This window comes from Mustelus asterias, chromosome 17 (assembly GCF_964213995.1).
Source record: "Mustelus asterias chromosome 17, sMusAst1.hap1.1, whole genome shotgun sequence".
Lineage (NCBI taxonomy): Eukaryota > Metazoa > Chordata > Chondrichthyes > Carcharhiniformes > Triakidae > Mustelus > Mustelus asterias.
Window position 1 is genome coordinate 89,159,748 of NC_135817.1, and position 19,714 is coordinate 89,179,461.

Sequence of the window (19,714 nt, forward strand, 5' to 3'; positions counted from 1 at the left end):
CCCACCATTCACCCTATCTATGCCTTTCATAACTTTATACACCTCTATTAGGTCACCCCTCATCCTCTGTCTTTCCAGTGAGAACAACCCCAGTTTACCCAATCTCTCCTCATAACTAAGCCTTTCCATACCAGGCAACATCCTGGTAAACCTCCTCTGCACTCTCTCTAAAGCCTCCACGTCCTTCTGGTAGTGTGGCGACCAGAACTGGGCGCAGTATTCCAAATGCGGCCGAACCAACGTTCTATACAACTGCAACATCAGACCCCAACTTTTATACTCTATGCCCCGTCCTATAAAGGCAAGCATGCCATATGCCTTATTCACTACCTTCTCCACCTGTGACGTCACCTTCAAGGATCTGTGGACTTGCACACCCAGGTCCCTCTGCGTATCTACACCCTTTATGGTTCTGCCATTTATTGTATAGCTTATTGTATAGAACGTTAGTTCTACCAAAATGCATCACTTTGCATTTATCTGGATTGAACTCCATCTGCCATTTCTTTGCCCAAATTTCCAGTCTATCTATATCCTTTTGTAGCCTCTGACAATGTTCCTCACTATCTGCAAGTCCAGCCATTTTCGTGTCATCCGCAAACTTACTGATCACCCCAGTTACACCTTCTTCCAGATCGTTTATATAAATTACAAACAGCAGAGGTCCCAATACAGAGCCCTGCGGAACACCACTAGTCACAGGCATCCAGCTGGAAAAAGACCCTTCCACTACCACCCTCTGTCTTCTGTGACCAAGCCAGTTCTCCACCCATCTAGCCACCTCCCCCTTTATCCCATGAGATCCAACCTTTTGCACCAACCTACCATGAGGGACTTTGTCAAACACTTTACTAAAGTCCATATAGACGACATCCACGGCTCTTCCCTCATCAACCATTCTAGTCACTTCTTCAAAAAACTCCACCAGGTTAGTGAGGCATGACTTCCCTCTCACAAAACCATGCTGACTATCGTTAATGAGTTTATTCCTTTCTAAATGCGCATACATCCTATCTCTAAGAATCCTCTCCAACAACTTCCCTACCACGGACGTCAAGCTCACCGGCCTATAATTTCCCGGGTTATCCTTCCTACCCTTCTTAAATAACGGGACCACATTAGCTATCCTCCAATCCTCTGGGACCTCACCTGTGTCCAGTGACGAGACAAAGATTTGCGTCAGAGGCCCAGCGATTTCATCTCTCGTCTCCCTGAGCAGCCTTGGATAGATTCCATCAGGCCCTGGGGATTTGTCAATCTTTATATTCTCTAAAAAACCTAACACTTCCTCCCTTGTAATGGAGATTTTCTCTAACGGGTCAACACTCCCCTCCGAGACACTCCCAGTCAACACATCCCTCTCCTTTGTGAATACCGACGCAAAGTATTCATTTAGGATCTCCCCTACTTCTTTGGGCTCTAAGCATAATTCCCCACTTTTGTCCCTGAGAGGTCCGATTTTTTCCCTGACAACCCTTTTGTTCCTAACGTATGAATAAAATGCCTTGGGATTCTCCTTAATCCTGTCTGCCAAGGACATTTCGTGACCCCTTTTTGCCCTTCTAATTCCTCGTTTGAGTTCTTTCCTACTTTCTTTGTATTCCTCCAGAGCTCCCTCCATTTTTAGCTGCCTGGACCTAACGTACGCCACTCTTTTCTTTTTGACCAATCCCTCAATTTCCCTGGTTATCCACTGAAAGGACAAACACTGACTATTCAACTGCAGAAACAATTGCAGCTGTGGAACACAGCTCTTACTTCAACCCTGCTACCGGGACTTGATGGTTTGAGTTATAAGGAGAGGCTGGATAGACTGGGACTTTTTTCTCTGGAGCGCAGGAGGCTGAGGGGTGATCTTATAGAGGTCTATAAAATAATGAGGGGCATAGATCAGCTAGATAGTCTATGTCTTTTCCCAAAGGTAGGGGAATCTAAAACTAGAGGGCATAGGTTTAATGTGAGAGGGGAGAGATACAAAAGGGTCCAGAGGGGCAATTTTTTTCACGCAGAGGGTGGTGAGTGTCTGGAACAAGCTGCCAGAGGTAGTAGTAGAGGCGAGTACAATTTTGTCTTTCAAAAAGCGTTTAGACAGTTACAAGGGTAAGATGGGTATAGAGGGATATGGGCCAAACGCGGGCAATTGGGACTAGCTTAGGGGTTACAAAAAAGGGGCGGCATGGACAAGTTGGGCCGAAGGGCCTGTTTAGAAATCATAGAAATCATAGAAACCCTACAGTGCAGAAGGAGGCCATTCGGCCCATCGAGTCTGCACCGACCACAATCCCACCCAGGCCCTACCCCCACATATTTACCCGCTAATCCCTCTAACCTACGCATCCTAGGTCTCTAAGGGGCAATTTTTAACCTGGCCAATCAACCTAACCCACACATCTTTGGACTGTGGGAGGAAACCGGAGCACCCAGAGGAAACCCACGCAGACACGAGGAGAATGTGCAAACTCCACACAGACAGTGACCCGAGCCGGGAATCGAACCCGGGACCCTGGAGCTGTGAAGCAGCAGTGCTAACCACTGTGCTACCGTGCCGCCCTGTTTCCATGCTGTAAATCTCTATGACTCTTGTTTAAGAGTTATTTTTAAAATTAAAACACTCACAAAGTAAAAGAGGGTTACATATATACACACATACACACACACACTCACTCACTCTTACACACTCACTCACGCACACACGCTCTTCCACACTCACACTCTTTTTCATTGACCACTTTGAGGAAACGCCTTTTATGCATTTGCAATAGTATTTTTATCATTAGTCCACCTAAGTTTCTGGCCAATAATATCACCCCCCAAGGGAGATTCAGCAATGGTATTGTTGTTGAATGTTTGGGGAAATGGTTAGATTATCTCTGCACTGTATAAATGCTTTCCCTCACCAATCTGCCAGGCTTTCTAATGCTTCATATTAATTGTCATAAAGAATTTAAATGTTTAGAAGCAAATGCTTAATAATTCAACATAACCTTATCCCCTTATGGAGATAAATGTAGTGTGAGAGCACTCTTAGCACTTAGACAAAGCGCTCCCACCTGTATAGAATGCAAAATTAACTGTAGGTGAACAGGCAAAGGCTTTGCACAGCTTGCAGCTGAATCATATAGAAAGTTGGAACAGAGCATAAATGGTTCCCTTTCTGAGAAATAAATCAAAGTGATATCAACTCGTATCCTGCTATAAACAATGTGAAAAGTAACAAAACACAAGAACACCACAAGATATAGGTGCAGGAATAGACCATATGAGCCTGTTCCACCATTCAGTACAATCATGGCTGTAACTCCTCCTTGCCACCCTCTCCCAGTATTCCTTGATTCTTTGAGAGACCAAAAATCTATCCATCCTAGTCTTAAATGTATTCAATCTTGGAGCAACCACAACCCTCTGGGGCAGAGATTTCCAAAGATTTACAATCCTTTGAGTGAAGAAATTTCTCCTTATCTCAGTCCTAAATGATCAGCCCCTTATCCTGAGACTGTGGCCCCGTGTTTTAGATTCCCCAACCACCGGAAACAATTTCTCAATGTCTGCAATGTCAAACCCCTTCAGAATCTTTGATGTTTCAAGGAGACCATTTTCCTGAACTCCAGAGAATTTAAACACAATTTACTCAGCCTCTCATCATTGGACAACCCACAGGGGTCAATCCAGTGAAACTTTGCTGTACTGCCTCCAATGTCTGTATATCTTTCCATAAGTATGGAGACCAAAACCGTGCACAGTATGGTCTCACTCATCCCGAAACCATAAAATCCTGCCCAACGTCAATGGATCTTTTCAAGGTCTGCCCCTCGCCTACTCCGATTCCCGTGGCAGGTGGGATGGTAAAATTCCGACCATGATCTTGCCAAAATCCTGCTTAGTTGTAGCAAGAAGTCTTTATTCCTGTATTCCAAACCCCTTGCAATAAAGCCCAAGATGTCATTTGCTTTATCAGTTGGTTGTTGTGCCTACATACTAACTTCCTGTCTTCCTTGAATAAACACAACCTCATTTCTTTGAATATCAAAATTTAGAAATTCCACTCATTTAAAAAAAATTTTGCTTTTCTGTTCTTGCGACCCAAGTGAATAACAGCACACTTCCCCATATTATAATTCATCTGTCATCTTGTTATCCACTCAATTAACCTGTCCATATCCCTTTACAGTCTTTCTATGTCCCTCCAATAGCACATTTCCAAATACCTTTGAATCATCAGAAAATTTAGGTACATTACTCTGTCTCCTCATCTAACTCACTAACATAGCGTGCTTGAAAGAGCTGTACTTGTATTGTATTTTCATATCTTCTCTAGAAAATGCGAATTGAATAAACCATCATTTATAGTCTGCTTGTAAATAAACAATTAAATCCTTCCAAATCTCTTTGACAGCTAATTAGCAGAACTCATTAAGAAATGTTGAGATATGTTGAATAAAGGAGTTCTTGAAGTAGAGGAGCACTTTGTAGTGTTGAAGTTTAATTTCAAGGATAATGGAACAATGTTTTGAAGATGCTATGAGGACTAGTGTGCATTGATTTTTTTTTATAATTGTACTCGCCTGTTTGTGACCTGGACTATAGTTTATTGTGGTGATGGGGATCTTGTCCACTAGCGAATCTTTTGTAGGGAAGGCTGACTGAATTAAGTGCCACCCAGGCCCTTAACATAGGAATTAGGAGTAAGAGTCGGCAATTCAGCACTTCAAGTCCGCTCCGCCATTCTATATGATTACGGTTGATCTCCAAGTCATTCTAACTCCGCTTCCCTGCCTTTTCCCATAGCCTTTATCCCGCTTTTGATCAAATATTTATCTATCTCTTTCTAGAATCCATTGGGTAGCACGGTGGCACAGTGGTTAGCACTGCTGCCTCACAGCACCAGGGACGATTCCGGCCAGGGTGCATGTCATGGACCTTCCACATTCTCCCTATGTCTGCGTGGGTTTCCTCTGGGTGCTCCGGTTTCCTCCCACAGTCCAAACATGTGAGGGTTAGATGGATTGGCCATGCTTAATTAACCTTCGTGTCAGGGGGATTAGCAGGGTAACTATGAAGGGTTACAGGAATAGGGCCTGGGTGGGATTGTAGTCGATGCAGACTCGATGGGCCAAATGGCTTCCTTCTGCACTGTAGATTCTATGATTGATTGATTCTGCATCCACTGCACTCTGGGGCAGTGAGTTCCATCGATTCACAACCCTCTGTGAGAAGTAGCTTCTCCTTATCTCTGTCTTGAACCTCCCCCCTCTTACTCTAAAACTATGACCTCTTGTCCTGGACCTTTCTAGAAATCCCGCCTCATTCTTCCAGCGAGTACAAGCCCAAGCTACTCAACCGCTCCTCATACGATAGTCCCTTCAAACCTGGAATCAATCCAGTGAACCTCTTCTGAACCGCCTCCAGTGCCACCATATCCTTCCTCAAAGAAGGTGACCAAAACTGAACACAATACTCCAAGTGTGGTCTCACCAATGTCTTATACAATTGTAACAACCCTTCACTACTTTTATACTCTAGACCCTTTACAATAACTGCCAAGATTCCATTTGCCTTCCTTATAACATTCTGCACCTGCATACCCACTTTCTGAGACTCATGCACAAGGGCACCCAGATTCTTCTGCACAGACATCTTTTGAATCTGTTTCCCATTTAAATAGTAATTTTCCCTTTTATTTTTCTGGTCAAAATGGATAACCTTGCATTTATCCACATTAAACTCCATCTGCCAGATTCTGGCCCATTCCCCTCGACTGTCAATATCCATTTGTAAATTTTTTATCTCCTCATCACAACAGCCTGTTTTCCCACCCATTTTCGTGTCGTCAGCAAATTTCACACTATGTTACACTCTGTCCCTGCTTGTTGATCATTGATATAAATCGTAAATAGTTGCGGTCTGAGAAGTGAACTCTGCAGGATCCCACTAGTTACAGATGGCCAACTGGAGAAAGACCCATTTATCCCAACTTTCTGCTTTCTATCAGTCAGCCAATCCTCAATCCAAGCCACTACTCTACCCCCAACCCCTTGGGATCTAACCTTCTAGGTACGTCTCTTGTGTGGCACCTTATTAAATGCCTTCTGGAAGTCCAGGTAGATCACATCCACAGGATCCCCGTTATCTACTTTGCTGGTTACATTCTCAAAGAACTCTAACAAGTTTGTCAAACAAGACTTGTCCTTCACAAAACCATGCTGGTGAGTTGAGCTTTGCTTTTCCAGATGCTCAGTCATAGAAATCATAGAAACCCTACAGTGCAGAAGGAGGCCATTTAGCCCATCGAGTCTGCACCGACCACAATCCCACCCAGGCCCTACCCCCACATATTTACCCGCTAATCCCTCTAACCTACGGATCTCAGGACTCTAAGGGGCAATTTTTAACCTGGCCAATCAACCTAACCTGCACATCTTTGGACTGTGCGAGGAAACTGGAGCACCCGGAAAAAACCCACGCAGACATGAGGAGAATGTGCAAACTCCACACAGACAGTGACCCAAGCCGGGAATCGAACCGAGGTCCCTGAAGCTGTGAAGTAACAGTGCTAACCACCGTGCTGCCGTGCCGCCCACCTTAAGTCACCTCCACCTTAATGATTGACTCCAGCAACTTTCCCACCACAGAGGGCAAACTGACTGGTCTATAGTTTCCCACTGTTTGCCTTTTTTTCTTGAATAAGGTGTGACATTAGTATGTTTGCAGTCCACCGGTACTTTTCCGGAATCCAGGGAATTTCGGAATATCATTACTGATGCATCCACTATCTCTCCTGTTGCCTCCTTTAACACCCTAGGGTGTAGGCCATTAGGTCCCAGGGACTTATCTATTTTTAAACTGTTCAGTTTACTGAGTACCTTCTCTCTGGTTATAGTAATTTCACCAAGTTCCACTGTATTAACTGCAGTTTTTGGGAAAGAATTATCTTCTTCTGTGAAGATGGAGCCAAAGTATTGATTTAGTGCCTCTGCCATCTCAGAGTTTCCCATTATTATCCCACCATTTCCATCCTCTAAAGGGCCAACATCTACTTTCACTATTCTCTTCCTCTTTATACACTTATAGAATCTTTTGGTGTCAGTGTTTATGTTTTCAGCTAGCTTCCTTTCACAGTCCATTTTAGCATTTTAGATATTGTATTTAGTCACCTTTTGTTGGCGTTTGACGTTCTCCCAATCCTCTATGCTACTAACTTTGCAGTATTATATGCCCTTGCTTTTGCCCTGATGTTATCCTCAATATCCTTATGAAGCCATGGATAATTTTTCACCCTTTTGCAATTCCTCTTCCTCTCAGGAATGAAGCTTAGTTGAGATGTCTTTCATATCTCCCGAAACAACTGCCACTGTTCTCCCATCCTCCCCTTTAATAATCTTGCCCAGCTCACTTGGGCCAGCTCTTTCTTGGGGCCTGCACAATTACTCTTGCCCAACCCGAGTGTGATTCTGTCCTCTCACTTCTAATCTGAATTTGAAGTTCTATCATGCTGTGATCACTCCTTCCAAGTGGATCCTTAACTAAAGGCCATTAATCAATCCTTTCTCATTAGATAATACCAGATCTAAAGTAGCCAGTTCTCTGTTTGGCTCCATTACATGCTGCTATAAGAAACCGTCCCTCATACCCTCTATGAACTCTTTGTCAAGGCCACCCTTGCAAGTTGGTTACTCCAGTCAATCTGCATGTTAACATCACCCACAATCACCACTGTGCCCTTTTCACAGGCCTCCTCATTTCCTGATTTATACTGAGCCCTACTTCTAAAGTACTGTTTGGGAGCCTGTAAATTACTCCAAGCAATGTGTTCTTTTCCTTGCTTCTTATTTCTACCCAGACTGACTCAACATTTTGGTCCCCAGAGCCCATATCATTTCTAAATACAGCCTTGATGTCATCCTTAATCAATGGAGCAACTCCACCTCCAGTTCCTTGTTGTCTGACCTTCCTGAATATCTTTGGACATTAATGGGCCATGACTGGGCCTTCCCTGGAATCAAGGACCCCGGATGCCAAGAGCAGCCAGCCAATCAAATAGCAGCAGCTCTAGTGAACGGTAGCACAAACAGGAAAGCTACAAACCCCCAAACTTGGCCGTAACTCCGACCCTCTTTAGACCATAAACAGCTGAGACCACATAGCATCCGGCCCTTTGACAATAAGGAGCTCAGGCCATTTACCACACAGCCCCTCGACACTAAACAGCTTGAACCACATGTCACCCAGCCCCTCATCGAATCATATCCCACCCACTCCTCATCAATAAACATCTCGAATCGTATACACCCAGCACCGCAACGATATTCAGTTTGGACCATATTTCCACCCACCCCTCGACACTAAACAGTTTGAATCTTTTGTAGACAGAAGATTGTATCTGAATATTGTTTGAGAATAATGGCTGAAACCAAGTGTAAATTGTTCTCGGAATCTGAGAGAAAAAGCCTGACCATGGTACTGTCATTTTCAAAGAAAAGCAAACTGAGGTGCAAACATTTTTGTCAGCTGGACACTGAAGCTGGTTTGGAGCTTCTATTAAGCTATTTGGGTAAAATTTTCAAGAAAGGTAATCTATTAAATACATGTGAAGCATGGTCAGACTTTGATGAATTCAGAAAGACAACAATTATTCCATAGAAGAATATACCATGGAATTTAATATATATAAACGATATAACGGATTGCAGAAATTCCGTTTGGAAATTCCTTGTACAGTGCTCTCTTTCAAATTGTTCAACTGTGCTAAAGTGTCGCAAATTGATAAATGCCTGGTCTTAACTGGAATTAGATTCTCAGAAAGAGACACGCTTTCCAATCAGGTGCTTGATGCTTTAAAAAATATTCTGGGAAAGCAGTCATTTCCAGGAAGCTTCATGGTACAAATGGGACATTCAGTGGTGTCGCAGGAGATGAAGGACTTGATATTTGCTGTGTTTTGGGATCATTCAGATATTAGAAGCAGGCATCAATACACCAGAAGAATCATAGGCAAAAGAAATTAGGTTGGAGATGTTTTTGGAGGATCTCACATCTGACAGGACTGGAGTCATATTAATAGAAGAATGAGCCTCAGGAATGCGTGAGAATCATTAGCCAGTGTTTCAGATGTGATGCGAAATATTATATGATGCATGATGTGGCAGGTTCGGAAGTGGAAGATAACATTGATTAGTCTGAGGGAATAGTAATGGTCAAAGATGCTTTGGTCTGGTAAAAAGTGTACAAATTATGGATTTATTGAAATGTTGGATAGTGGTTGCTCATCAACAATATGTGGAATAGATTTGTTGGCATGTTATTTAGATTCAATCAGTAGTAAGGATTGATGTAAGATTAGGGGATATGAAAGTTCTACATGGGTGTGTTCTACATGGGGATGACAACATAGTGAGGTCACTGAAGAGTGGTGATTCCGTTCAGAGTAGCCGGTTCCAGTGAGAAACCCTTGCTGTAGAACAAGCCTTTCATGAAAAAGACACAAATAAAATTGGACATGGAGCAGGATAAAGCAATTGGCTTTGGATGCATTCCAAATCTACTGACTTCTAATCAGAACATTATGGTAGACCTTTAACAAAGCCTAGCATCTCTAATCAAAATGCTACATGTTAATGGCAGCAAGTGATAGGAGCTTGGGAGGGAAAAAAGTCAAATTGTCAAAGTTACATCAGCTATTTGCTGATCCTCCTTGTCACAGATTTAAAAACCTACTAAAGGAAGCAGGGGTTTTGATGATTTCATGAAGCCGATCGAAGAATGTTCATTATGTTCATCCCTGGTATGGAAGGATTTTCTTCTCCATAACTGGAGAATGTCTGGAGGAAAGGTTGAGTAGGTTGGGACTGTACTCATTGGAGTTTAGAAAAATGGTAATATACATACCAGAAGGGTCCAGTGAATGCAGGGACGTGTAGTAAAAGCAACCAGGAAATTCAAACATTGACTAAATGTCCAAAATGGATGGGCAAGAGTTAAGACCTATGAACTGGCAAAATGAGGTGAAATGGTGGAAAGTGAGAGAATGCAGTGCAAGGCCCCATTGTGGATTTGGAGGTGACTTAGCACCAGGAAACCATCAAATACAAGCAACAGAACCTCTGATCATGGAAGGGAGAGATCCTGTTGCAGTCATCTATAAAGAGACAGGAGGGCAAGTAGAGGCCATAGCTTGACAAGGCTATGTGATAGAACAAGGACACGGAACAATCTCGGAACACTACTTGAAGAGTTGAAGTCCTTATCATCAGGAAGATTTGGGGCCCGATTTTACCATTGCACAGGCACGAAAACTTGGTAAAGTCGGGCATGAGGCCATGAACGCGATCCGCGCTCACGTCCGCACAGATGCCCACTTTACCAAGGCCGAAAATGGCTGTGATCCGAATCGCGCCCGAAACAGGCGCAACAGAGGGCTAAGGAAAGGAGGAAGGCAGTATTAATCAGGGACTCAACAGTAAGGGGGTCGGACAGGCGATTTTGCGGAGGCAGACGGGAGTCTCGGATGGTGGTCTGCCTCCCTGGTGCCGGGATCCGGGATGTCTCTGATCGCGTCCCAGATATCCTGAGGTGGGAGGGAGAGGAGCCAGAGGTCGTGGTACATATTGGTACCGCTGACATAGGTAGGAAGACGGAAGGGATCATGAAAAAAGAATATAGGGAGTTAGGTAGACAGTTGGGAAGGAAGAACGCAAAGGTAGTAATCTCAGGATTGCTGCCTGTGCCACGGGAAAGTGAGAGCAGGAATGGAGTGAGGTGGAGGATGAATGCGTGGCTGAGGGACTGGAGCGGGGGGCAGGGATTCAGGTTCCTGGATCATTGGGACCTCTTTAGGGGAAGGTGTGACCCGTACAAAAAAGACGGGTGGCACTTGAATCCCAGGGGGACCAATATCCTGGCAGGAAGGTTGGCTAAGGCTACTGGGGAGACTTTAAACTAGAAAGGTTGGGGGGAGGGAATCGTGATGAGGTGACTGAGAGCGAGGAGGTTAGCCTGCAAATAGAGAAGGATTGTACTCAGTGTAAGAGGGAGAATAGACGGGTGATGGAGAAGGGGAGAGCTCAGACCAAAGGTTTGAGATGTGTCTATTTTAACGCCAGGAGTGTAGTGAATAAAGTGGATGAGCTTAGAGTGTGGATCGACGCTTGGAAGTGTGATGTGGTGGCCATTACAGAGACTTGGGGACAGGGACAGGACTGGATACTTCAGATGCCGGGTTTCAGATGTTTCACAAAGGACAGAGAGGGAGGCAAAACAGGGGGGGGGGAGTGGCACTGCTGATCAGGGATAGTGTCACAGCCGTAGTGAAGGTAGAAGCCATGGAGGGATTGTCTATGGAGTCTCTGTGGGTGGAAGTTCGGAGCGGGAAGGGGTCGATAACTTTGCTGGGTGTTTTCTACAGGCCGCCCAATAGTAACAGGGATGTTGAAGAGCAGATAGGGAAACAGATCCTGGAGAGATGTAGGAATAACAGGGTTGTTGTGATGGGAGACTTTAATTTCCCAAACATCGATTGGAATATCCCTAGGGTAAGGGGTTTGGATGGGGAGGAGTTTGTTAGGTGTGTTCAGGAGGGTTTCCTGACACAGCATGTGGATAAGTCTACAAGAGGAGAGGCTGTACTCGATCTGGTACTGGCTAATGAGCCTGGACAGGTGTCGGATCTCTCAGTGGGGGAGCATCTTGGGGATAGTGATCATAACTCTATTTCCTTTACGCTAGCATTGGAAAGAGATAGGATCAGGCAAGCTAAGAAAGTGTTTATCTGGAGTAAGGGGAAATATGAAGCCATCAGGCAGGAGATTAGAGGCGTAAATTGGAAGGAGGCATTCTCGAGGAAAAGTACTGAAGTAAGGGGGCAGATTTTCAAGGAATGCTTGTCTGGAGTTCTGCATGACAACGTTCCAATGAGACAGGGAGGTGTTGGTAGGTTACGAGAACCGTGGTGCACGAAAGCTGCGCTGAACCTAGTGAGAAAGAAAAGGAAAGCGTACAAAAGGTTCAGAGAGCTAGGCGATGATAGGGATCTAGATGAGTATACGGCTTGTAGGATGGGACTTAAGAAAGAAATTAGGAGAGCCAGAAGGGGTCACGAGAAGGCCTTGGCAGGTAAGATTAAGGAGAACCCTGAGGCGTTCTATAAATATTTGAAGAGTAAAAGGATGAGATGTGAAGGAATAGGACCTATAAAAGGTGAAGGTGAGAAAGTCTGTACAGAACCGGAAGAAATAGCAGAGGTGCTTAATGAATATTTTACCTCAGTATTCACGGTTGTACTACAGGATTGAGGCGGACTGAAAAGATTGAGTATGTGGACATTAAGAAAGAGGATGTGTTGGAAATTTTGAATAGCGTCAAGATAGATAAGTCACCGGGACTGGATGGGATGTAGCCCAGGTTACTGTGGGAGGCGAGGGAAGAGATTGCAGAGTCTCTGGCAATGATCTTTGCGTCGTCGTTGGAGACGGGAGAGGTTCCAGAGGATTGGAGGATTGGGGATGTGGTTCCGATTTTCAAGAAAGGGAATTGGGATAGCCCAGGAAATTACCGACCGGTGAGTCTAACCTCAGTGGTTGGTAAGTTGATGGCGAAGATCCTGAGGGACAGGAGTTATGAACATTTAGAGAAGTTTAGTATGCTCAAAAGTAGTCAGCACGGCTTTGTCAAAGGCAAATCGTGCCTGACGAGCCTGGTGGAGTTCTTTGAAAATATGACTAAACACATTGACGAAGGAAAAGCGGTAGATGTGGTTTACATGGACTTCAGCAAGGCGTTCGATAAGGTCCCCCATGCAAGACTTCTCGAGAAAGTGAGAGGGCATGGGATCCAAGGGGCTGTTGCCTTGTGGATTCAGAACTGGCTTGCCTGCAGAAGGCAGAGAGTCGTTGTAGACGGGTCTTTTTCTGAATGGAGGTCGGTCACCAGTGGAGTGCCCCAGGGATCTGTTCTGGGACCCTTGCTGTTTGTCATTTTCATAAATGACCTGGATGAGGAAGTGGAGGGATGGGTTGGTAAGTTTGCCGATGACACGAAGGTTGGTGGTGTTGTGGATAGGTTGGAGGGATGTCAGAAGCTGCAGCGTGACATAGATAGGATGCAAGACTGGGCAGAGAAGTGGCAGATGGACTTCATCCCAGATAAATGTGTAGTGGTCCATTTTGGTCGGTCAAATGGGATGAAGGAGTATAATATCAAGGGTAAGACCCTTAGCAGTGCAGAGGATCAGAAGGACCTTGGGGTCCGGATCCATAGGACTCTTAAATCGGCATCGCAGGTAAAGGAGGTGGTTAAGAAGGCGTACGGTGTGCTGGCCTTCATCAATCGAGGGATTGAGTTGAGGAGTTGGGAGATAATGATGCAGCTTTATAAGACCCTCGTCAGACCCCACTTGGAGTACTGTGCTCAGTTCTGGTCGCCTCATTACAGGAGGGATGTGGAAATGATTGAAAGGGTGCAGAGAAGATTTACAAGTATGTTGCCTGGATTGGTTGGCATGCCTTATGAGGATAGGCTGAGGGAGCTCGGTCTTTTCTCCTTGGAGAGACGAAGGATGAGAGGTGACCTGATAGAGGTGTACAAGATGTTGAGAGGTATAGATCGGGTGGATTCTCAGAGGCTTTTTCCCAGGGCAGAAATGGCTGCTACGAGAGGACACAGGTTTAAGGTGCTGGGGGGTAGGTACAGAGGAGATGTCAGGCGTACGTTTTTCACTCAGAGGGTGGTGGGTGAGTGGAATCGGCTGCCGTCAGTGGTGGTGGAGGCAAACTCGATTGGGTCTTTTCAGAGACTTCTGGATGAGTACATGGGACTTAATAGGATTGAGGGTTATAGGTAAGCCTATATATAAGCCTAGGTAGGTAGGGACATGACCGGCGCAATTTGTGGGCCGAAGGGCCTGTTTGTGCTGTATTTTTTCTATGTTCTATGTTCTAAATGCATTTGCATGCATTTAAATTGAATTAATGAACTGCCCGCCCAACTTAACCAGCATTTCCTCCTTTACCATCGTGTTCGCCCGTCCAGATTCAGCGCGAAACAGACCTGCTCGGCAAAGGTCTGTTTCGGGCGCTCCAGCTTCTGAAGAGGTATGTTGAGAGCTTCCAACAGTTCTCTGTCTCAGATCAGTGGTGGGGGGGAGGGAGGACGAGGCAGGTCAGGTGTATCTCTCATGGAGGGAGAGGGAGGAGGGAGGTCCAATCATTCTCTGGTCGGGTGGGGGAAGGGGGGTGAAGGGAGGCCAGATCGTTGTCTGGAGGGGAGAGGTCGAATCATTCTCTCGTGACTGGGGGAGGGCAGTGGGAGGTGGGTAAGATGTATCTCTGGTGGGGGGCGGGGGGAGGCCCGATCGCTCACTGGTGGGGGGAGAGGGAGGCCAGATGGATGTCTGGTGGGAGGGGGGTTGCGGGGGGAGGTAGGGGGGACCGCTGCCACTCCGCGGGCGATCGGTGGGGGGGAATGGGGGCAGAGGGTCGCAATCGGTCTGGGTAGCGGGGGGGTGGGTGGATAAGGGGGACAGTAATGTTGTGGAGGTGGGGCGATGTCTGTGGGGGCCATCACTCCCGCTTTTCGCTCCCGGGCCGCTTTACCTGCCTTTTGCGGCCCGGGAGCGAGCTGACAGGGCGCGTTTTTCAATTATTTTTTCTCATTGCGCATGCGCAGTTCAAAGCTCCGATCAGACCAGCAGTGAGTGCGATAAGCCCCGCCCACAACACAATTCAGACTCGCGATTTTGTTTCCAGGCTAAGTGCATGTGGGGGCGCCTGAGAACAGGTTTCCAAGTTGGATCTGAATCATGTCCAGATTCAGCACTTAGAATGAAAATGGTAAAATCAGGCCCTTGGTGTCTAGAAACAAATGAAAAGACAGATTAGTCAGTGAGGCAAAACAAAGAGTTGGATAGTTGGAAGGAATTTGATGTCCTCTATCTATCTGGCAATTCAGAGTAGGCAGCCAACCTTATTACAAAGGTGGGCATGTACAGAAAAATCATCCCCAAATGGGGGGAACAGTGCTAAAATGAAGCTCGTGGCTTGGTGTTTTGATGAGAGACTTGAAGATCAAGATGTTAGAGTGAAGTTTGAAACCAGCTAAAGAAATAAGTGATTTCTGGATTGAATGATGCTTCAAGGAGACGAGTTCTCATTGTCACAGTCTCTTCCTCGCTACTTAGAGGCTTTACCATGGAGCTCCACTATTTGCCCTGGTTCCGACATCAGCTATTGAAATATTGGGACTTGAACACTATGGAAGGCAGAATGTTTTCATCATGTGGATTGTCCCATCAATCATCCTGCTCTCAATGTCACATTTATCAGGAAAGACTGAACGGGCTTGGCTGCTGTTATCCTGTTTCTGTTATTCAGGAAAGAGAAGATTGAAGGATGAACTACTAGATAGTCAAGATTATGAAAGCATTTCATAGGGTGGATGTGGGGAAGATAATTTTACTTTTGGGGAATCCAGAACTAAGAGCTACGTATATAAATCCAGTAGGGAATTTAGGAGAAACTTCCTTATCCAGGGAGTGGTGAGGCTGTGGAACTCACTGTCGTGTGGAGTGGTTGAGGTGAATCGTATAGATGCATTTAAGGGAATGCTTGATTCGTACATAAGGGACAAAGGAATTTAGGATACGCTGATATGGTAAGATGAAATAAGGTGAGAAGAGGCTCTCATAAACACTGGCATAGACTAGTTATACTGATTGGCCTGTTTTGGTTATGTAACTGACATATAATTTTGGTTAAGGCATCGTTTGACCAGATATTTGGATCAATTAGTTAATTGCCTTGTAATTAACTCATTACTTGAGGTGTGAGTTTGAACACAGAAGCATGATCCTGGGTTTAACACTTTGTTCAGAATTGTCTTGTATAAATTCATCAGTTCATCAGTTGAAATCTCAAACAGAAATTACATATTCTGTACATAGCGTTGAGTGTTCTGCTGTACACAGTCTTTCCATTAACGTGAGGTGATATCTTAAAAAAGTAATTTGCTGTTGAGTTGGTTTGGAATTTTAATATCTCAATATCCATATTTTACTATGTGATATTACAGACAGATCTGTTTCATAATTTGTTTTCCAAATTGCAACTTTAGTTTATATAATTGAACCTGTGTGTACTTTACACCTGACTGGTATTCATAGAAATTACCAAACATCTCAAGAGTTCAAATTTTTCCAACTTCATTTTGGGGTAAAGTTGCAGAGTGGCTGTTTTCTTGCTGGACAGTCTAGACTGAGTGAGTATGATAAGAAGTCGGCCATATAGCACTGGAATGAGGAGAAATGTTTCCATGTTGTGGATCTTTACAGCTTTCTATCCCAGAAACCTGTGGATGCTCACTCATTGACTATATTCAAAACTGAGGTCAATAAGATTTTTGGCCACAGGGAATCGGGGCATATGGGAATCAGGTGGGAAAGTTGAGTTACAGATGAAACGTTCTGCTGCTTTCAGGGAAAGTACAGAAGAAACCCTAGTTGTGTGCATGAAGGAGCTTTCACTCACAGTGAAGTTACAGGGGAATAAGGAAAGCAGCTCCAAGGAGGTTTTGGTCATTGATTTTCTAAAGTTGGTATTTTCTGCCTTTTATTCAGTAACAGGAGAACAGGTGGCACATCCCAACTCAGAGTGATCCTATCCTCATCCCAACCCAGAGTGATCCTATCCTCATCCCAACCCAGGGTGATCCTATCCTCATCCCAACCCAGAGTGATCCTATCCTCATCCCAACCCAGAGTGATCCTATCCTCACCCAACATCTGCAGACTAGGACCCATCATCAGGAGCTATAAACGGTGATCAGGAGCAGCAACCATGGTTGAATCCCTGCTCCATGATAATCCCAAATACTATCTGAGGTTATTTATTTATAATTCAGCACACATTGGGAATCATGCATTGGATTTCCCAAACTGCATGGTTCAGTTACACACTAATTTATTAACTGATTGGGTAACCATTTCCCACAAGATTATTTACTGCTATAACCACGTTTATTGTTATTTATTTATTCCTTACCCTATCTTCATTGCCCTGAAGGTTGTGGTGTATCTTTTCCTTAATCCACTGCAATCCATGTGTTGATGGAATGAAATAGGAATTCAAGAATTTTGATGAAGAAACTGCATTGCATGTCCAAGTTGATTGGGGGCAATGGGCTTCCCTTGACTTTGCTGATCTTGTGTTTCTTGATGGTAAAGGTCATTGGCTTGGGAGGGTTCAGAGATCCAACTTATCTTCTGATGGAGCAGAGGTTGGGAATTCCAAGTCCTAAAAAGCATCGGGTGTGTGCACTTGAGTGGACTGGGAGTGGGCAGCACATGTGCAGTATAGCATTTGAAGTTCTTAAGGCTGAAGACTTGGGGCCCAATATACCTACACAAAAGGAAACTGGTGGGTAAACCTGATCATGTGATTGGGATTGCGTTCCATAATCAGAAGCGAGTCCCAGGCAGGGGACAGGGTGATGGGGCTGGGAGATGGCCTCGTAAAGGGGAAAGAGGAGCAGAAAAAGGGTAGCTATTGGCAGACTGTAAGCGGATAGTGCTTAGACAATCAAAGGGCTCAGGAGAAACTCTGGCAATTGAAGAAGGTATCAGAAGGCTGGTGGCTCTGTGATGGTACGACCACTGGGGAAAAGGTAACCCCCTTTGGAGCAGTAGTATTCTGCTCATCACAACCAAAAAACTGAAGATGTTCTTGTGAGTTGATGTTGGAATGCAGACTAGGAAATGTAGGGGAACAGAGTCTCAGGAGACAATAATGAAATGCTGTGAGATTTGTAATAATTGAGGCTTGGAGTTGGAGTTGTTTGAGCTGGAGCAACCTTTTGGACAGAATTCCAAGGTGAGATCTTCAAAAGTGAAGACTGGAATCTCTTGTAAGAGAGAATTTCAAAGAGATTGGTTGACGCACAGTGTTTGCCGGCTTCTTGGTGGGCTGTTGAGAAATCCATGGAATCTGCTTTGGTCACATTTGCTATGTAGGGTGCAGTGTTCAACCACAGCTAATTCACATGCACTTCATATTTAGAGTATAAGATGGAATTTGTGTGATCCTGCACAGTAAAGTTTATTTTTGTCTGTTCAAAACCCGTGGAATCCTGTGGCTTTATTCTCTTAACAAGTGTCTCGAATATCCAATTTTGTCTACTTTACACAAAAAGTTACTACAAATCAGATCACATATGAACTTAGGGGTTTGTTCCAGGATCATAACAGGAAGCACTATAAGATTTAGCTTGGCAGTTGCTACAAGGCCTCATTATATATTTCTAACATTTGATGTCATTAAATTGTTGAATAAAAATTGGATTGGTTGTTTGGTATAAACATTATTACTGCCAATAAAGTAATCAATACAAACCTCTGATTTCAAGAAGATGTTAGATTTCGCTCTTGGGGCTAAAGGATCAAGGGATATGGGGGGAAGGGGGGATCAGGATGTTGAATTTGATGATTAGCCATGATCAAAATGAATGGTGGAGCAGGCTCAAAGGGCCGAATGGCCTCCTCCTGCTTCTAGTTTCTGTGTTACTATGTGAGGGATAAGATATCACACTGTATATTTTATAAAATATATTAAGATGTGCTCATTTCTGTTTCTAAATTTTATAAAAATGAATAAAGACCTTTAAAATGGCTAAAGCAGTGTCTGTCTGTGACCCCGGAACAAAAGGAGCCACTTGGTAGTCTTAGAAAAATCCACATCTCGTTACCTCTGAGGAGCCACTAACAACCCCTTGTGGACTGTGCAGCCCAACCTTAAAAAGAGCTATACAAAAGCCATCGGTACTCAATAACCCAGGCTGATGGAAGGAGATGGATAGTCTGCAATGTTCCTTTCAGTTCCTGAGACATTTAACAGTTGCTGAAATCCATACGATGGATATACACCCTTTGTCAAAGATGGTGGAGGGATGTGAGTCATGTGACATGGGCCTTTGGTTTGTGGAACAACTGATATTGACGTGTTGAACTGAAATGCTCAGTCTGCTGTTTACCATCTGACTCACGGCCACACTGAAGGAGCTCTGACCCAGTTTGGAAACCTAACCCCATCTACCCTGCTTCTGCTGGAAGTTCTGTACCTTCGCCTACAAGACTGACTCATCCCTGCGTGTCTGTCTCATTATGTGAAATCAATACCACCGGAAAAGTGAATTATACAGCATTGGTTTTTAGTTCACTGATCTCCGTGTAGGAATACCTCACTGGACTTTGATTCTAGATGCTGGCACCCATGGGAAGTAACATTTATTTGGTCTCTGTACTGTAAATCCTTTTCTCTATCCCTCGCTTTACTTTCTAAGTGTGGAGACGATGTTGTGTGCCTCCTCCTGCATTTTGAGTATATACAAATAAACTAACCATTTGAGTTTGTCCTATTTCTTGAGTTTGCTATGGGGTTATTACTAGAACATTGGATTACACAAAAACTGAGGGGTTGGGGAAATAAGCCACCACTTATAAAGAGGGAAACTAATCAAAACACCGTTCTGTTTTTAGACAGATGGTGAGAGGGGAAATTAGTGCTGTTTAAATTAACTCCCTCTCCTGTCTGTAACAGTGTAATCAGGATCAGCCAATGAGAATTCCATAGTTATCAAAGTCAATGACAATGGATATCTGTTTAATGTTTGTGCGTATTGTGTAGAAAAATGTAGAAATAGGTTATCCACTTTGGTAGGAAATAAAGTATTTCTTAAC